Here is a 5,372-nt window from a genome sequence, read left to right as displayed (position 1 = left end):
TGCTACCACACATCTCCTAATCTTTGCCTTCACTGGGAAAAGACGAGACCTGTGCCTCTAAGTGGAAACAATTTGTGTTATGGGACCAATAAAACAGCTATTAACGAGACTGGTTCATACTGGGGTGTGACAGGCATGGTCCTACTGCAGAGGCTTCTTTCTTCCTCTTGCAAGGTCAAGGTCTTCCATTTCATCCCCTCCATTAATAAAAAGAGCGAGCAGGAGCCCTCGTCCTTCCCCCACTGCCCTGTTCACAGCATAAAGCTGGGGACAGGCTCCCTTGCTCTTCTGGGCGTTGCCTAACATGGCAGCTTGAGCCCTGGTGCATGCGTGTGCGTACATATCCCCATGAGCACATCCAGAAACAGACCTAATCGTTATCCGCAGCCAGAGCATGAATAAGAGGATATGCCTCCCTTTAAGCAAGTAATAATCAACACCTGGTGAGAAGGACTAATGACCATTACATCTCATGAATGTATTTTGACAGACAATAGTCTCTATGAATACAGTTTGAAGAAAGGCAAGCTTTAAAGAGAGCACAAAGTGTGTTTGTAAACTAGCCTTCCCTCATCTCCAAACTCCCTCACTCTGCTTTGGGAGATGTGAAGGACTCCAGGCTGGTATAAATACTTGCCAGAGCATAGAAATGTGTACACTGAACTGCAGCAGTTAGCTTTACATGACATCTCTTTGTATCACAGCTTCTTGCCTCTTATTGCTCCAACCCAGTTTTGAGGGACCCTCAGCAGCAGCACTCAAGGACCCCACTGCAAGCCTCATACAGAAACTCGATAAAACATGGCTTCCACCCCAAAGAACCTGCAATAACAGTAGAAGGCAAGACAGAAACAATGAGATCGTTACGGACAGTGTAACTACTGGTAAGTTTTCTACAGAAGACCCCTGGAAATGCCTGGGTCACAATTTGGACTCAGGGAGCCTGAGCTGGAGGTGAGGAGCTGCAGGCACAAGGCACCTAAAGGAGCTTCAGCAAAAGTGAAGACTTAGGAATGTAAATTGGTTGTAGTATAGTCATTGTGGAGGCTAAAAGATGCATTTTTTTTCACCTGCAAGAAGGTCTGATTTATTTCGTATGCACAGATTTACCTGGTGGTCATGTGTGATTGCTGGAGGGAGTAAAGCACGTTAAGTACACAGCTGCTGAGTTTAGAGTAACCTCACATAAAACATCTCCTCCTCTACTGCTTTCACATCTGTCACCCCATTTGGGTAACCTGAAGTGCTTCACACCTTGGTCCTATTCCTAGTAATGCCAAGAGGGCATATGAAGCACACATGGAGAATAATTTAGGCTGGACAGGACTTCTGGAGGTTGTCTGGTCTAACCCAGTACTCACAGCAGAACCAACGGAGACACAGAACATGAGCACCACTCGATCCAACTCTGTGGCCCATGGCTGCTCTTGGGATGAAGGGAGCCAAATGCCCTGCGGTCCATGGGGTGACATGGCAAGCCCATCCCAGCCTTCATTCCTCTCGATCACTACTGCTCTGTGTTTTTGAGCTGCAACACTACAACTGGCACTCAGCCAGGCTGCTAGGATCTTGGAGAAGATAGCTGCACAAATGCAATTATGTGGGAGTAAGTGTGTGTGTGTCTGCACTGGCTGAGCCTTGCCAAACCCCCTTTATTTGCTGTGTAAAAATCTCAGTGGAGAAGGTTTCTGGAACCCCATGTAATGCTTTGTGCGCTCGCAGGCAGGAGAAGAAATAGGAAAGACTGTGTCATTGCAAAGCTGAGGCCAGATCCTTCCATTTCTGCATCTGATGTCGTATGTGCTGTTTGACTTCTTGTCATCGTCGCCTGGTTTATGCTGCCTTTTGGCAGAGGAGAGAACAAGAGCAGGCAATGTTTCACAGAGGACAGTGCCTGGCTATGGAAAAGCTGTGCAACATGACTCATTTTGTGTAAAGGACACTGAAATTACAACTGCATGCCACATGAGAGATGGTAGCTGGGCTCAAATCAGAAAACATCCTCATCCAGGAAGGGTATTCAAGCATGTGCTTAATTTAAGAACATACTTAATCAGGGCCTCTGGGCATAAAAGGGTAATGATTATTCTTGTGTTGCTGAGAAAATCCGAGTGACATCCGGAAGATGTATTACTCTGGAAAATTTAGTGTTATTTCAGTGTCCTCATTTAATCTTTCAATTTCTAAAAAAGTAATTCTTTTAATTTCTCATTGCTATCCACTACTGTGAATTCTTTCACAGCTGTTTTACCCTAGATTGTTAATGCCAAGTGGAATCAGCAAATACAGTCTGGTTCAGATAATAATTATGGAAGATCTATCCTGCATCCACCGCTTTTCTCTGTCCCCATTAAACTTCCCAGCATGTAAGACATGCACACCTGGCTCTGCAGGGAAAGCCAGCAATGGTAAAAGGACCTTTTTTCCCTTTTGTACACACTGTTTAATCATTTCAGAACAAAACCATCCCCATCCCCATTTTTTTTTCCATGTGTTTGCTCCCACATTCTTTTCCATATAACTGTATTGCTGCAGAGATTAGTTATGGCATACATAATTTTAAGTATGCAATATGTGTATATATATATGCATACATATACTTAAACTGCAAGTGACAGTCTTTATTAGCAGCTGATTAGCATCTATCAAAGTCCCAGAGTTGTCCCCAAAATGCTGGTCAGCTGTTGTCCAGTTGCAATGTGGTCCAACAGCCTGGCAAACAGCCAGAGCAGCAAGGCAGAGGGTGGCTAAGAGCTGTTTCTGACCCTTGCCGTGCGGCTGGTGCATCCGTGTGCCCCCAGCCCCACCACCAGCCAGCTCCGGACCCTGCCTAGGAGAGGGTCTCTGGCTCAGCAAGACCACTGCAGATGGCGACTGATGTCTTTAGTTTCCTCAGAAAAACCAAGTGCAGCAGGTGGTGCAGCTGTTCCATACCCAACGGCTGTGAAAAGGTAAACTTTGGGCTGTGTTGACCACATTTCATGGTTTCATGCCCAAACCCTACAGAAATCTCCTGATGTAGCCTTGACTTCTCCTGGTTAAAGACTCTGGACACTGGTCACAAAGCTCAGATTTCAAAGGGGCCACAGGAAGCTGGGACCCAAGTGGATTTCCCACCTACATCTTGTAGGAGGTATTCAGCCTGCTGCTTCTGGAGCACGGCCTCACTTTTGAGATACTTTTAAGATACCATATAAAAATGTATTTGGGCACCTGTTTTAAGAGAAATTCTTGGACCAGTAGATAAGCAAGGGCTGTTATTGGCTGCAGTGCAAGTGCTTGTTCATTTTATTGACTTTGGTTTAAATCCATTCATCTTCCTTGGGCAGTTGCTCCTCCTGAAACCAGTGTGACTGTTGGCATGAATAAAGCGGGTAGAATTTGGCCCCTCTTAGAAGACAACAGTCATAAATCTAGCTGCTGGGCCAAAGCCAGGTGTTAGAAACAATGCTGAGGTTTTCCTGGAGGAAAAAAATGGTAAAAAATGGAGAAAAGGACTAGGGAATGGAGGGAAAGAAAGAAAAAATCAACTTTATTTAACTCGAATCCTTATTATTATGGTAGGTGTTAAACTGGGGATCAGTGAAATGTGTTTTCTCTTTGCCACTGCTCCACTATCCACCTTTGGTGATGTTTCTCAAGCAGTTCATCTCTTTCATAGCTGTGGTTAAATACTTTTTAGTGCAGCTTTGAGCCTAGAGACAAGGTACCCAAGGAAGTGCAACCTATCACGAGGATGTTTTAAAAAGTGGATGATGGTGACAGAATTTCATGGTTAGAAAATGAGAAAACACAACATAGTAGGCAGCAAGGTTTTTTGTTTAGTTTGGTTTGTATTTTACTGGTTTTCTTCACATCTAGTTTCTTCTCTTTTTATTTTTTATTTTTTTTAACAATATATCTTAATCTTGCTCTATGGATGTAGCATGAGAGTTATGTGCACAGAAAGCACCTGAAATCACTTTGTTTCTAGTTTCCTTTCATACATTCAGTAGTATAAATAACTGAAGAGGATATTGCTTAACCCATAAAGCAAAGTGACATAATTTATTAATAAAGAAGACACAGCTTGTTGCTGTTAAATGCCATAAAAAGCTGGAAATTGAGTAGTTTCTCAGAAGGCATTGCCAATATGTCAGAGGAAAGACTTCCTTGATGCTCTCTCAGCATGCTGAAGATCCTCGCCACGCACTTCAACATTTTGGTTATTCGTCCCCAAACTACTCTTCAGCCCTCAAAGGCAGCTTTGCTGCCCATTTCCCTAGCTCCCACTCCTTTCTCCCGGTGCTTTATTTTTGTTGCTCACTCCCTTAACCAAATAATATGCTGCTACTGTTGGCTTTGTGGGGCGGCAGCAGGAGCCTGCGTGTCCCCATGGTGTCCCCGTGGAGTCCCCATGGTGTCCCCATGGCATCTGCCAAGGCAGGGGCCCCGTGGAGGCAGTGAGGGACAGGCTGTGTCACGTGCAGTGCCCAGCTCCTGGCAGAGCAGTACAGCAGGCTGCACACCCTTGGGCCCCGGTCCAGCAAAGCATTTAAGCACCTGCTTACCCCTAAGCTTTGGAGTAATTCCTCTGGTGTAAGCTAAGCACAGGCTTCACCGCAGCCTCGTGCTTCCCACGGTCTTCCCTTGCGAGGGCGTCTGGTGTCCTCTCCTGTGCAGAACTGCTCCCAGCTGATCTCTGCACACCCCCATGCTGCTGCCATCCCCATGGGCAACCCCTCAGGGCACCCTGCCAGCATCTGAGGGGCTCTGTCCAGGCTGCACCACAATTTTAGGGTATTCCAGGAAAAAAAAAAGAAAAGAAAAAAACAAAACAAAACAAAACAAAACAAAACAAAAAAAAAAAAAAAAAACACTTCTGTGTGCTTTCCCCAAGCACTGGTTTGAGCCGTTTGGGCAAAGTGACCATGCACCCATGATAAGATGTCACTCCCTCATCTATTGTACATCAACAGTCTTCTGGCAGAGATAAACTGCAGCCCTGGAGACTCATTTGGCAGATGTTTGGCATCGCTGCTCCCCAGCCACCTTGCTGCACAAGTTTCCTAGCTCTGCCGCTGCAATCTGATGGAGGAGTGGGACTTCAGGGATTTTCACAGGAAAACAACTGGAATTTTCACTCCACGTAAATTACGCAGGTTGCATGTGCTTGGTCAAACCCCTCTGCCAGTACCTATGTCTCCTGCCCTGGCCATGCCATGGCTCCCTGCCCACCCAGTTCCTGTGGGGACAGGAGCCAGCCTGTGCTCACATTGCTGTGGCCCAGTGCTTGCTGGCCCCTGTGCAGCGCCAGCGTGTTGGCAGTTGGCTACCCCCCTTGAATCCCCCTCTTCTCTGGGCTATATGTGGCATTTCCAAGCCTTGACAGC

This window comes from Oxyura jamaicensis, chromosome 1 (assembly GCF_011077185.1).
Source record: "Oxyura jamaicensis isolate SHBP4307 breed ruddy duck chromosome 1, BPBGC_Ojam_1.0, whole genome shotgun sequence".
NCBI lineage: Eukaryota > Metazoa > Chordata > Aves > Anseriformes > Anatidae > Oxyura > Oxyura jamaicensis.
Note: the sequence above shows the minus strand (reverse complement) of the source record.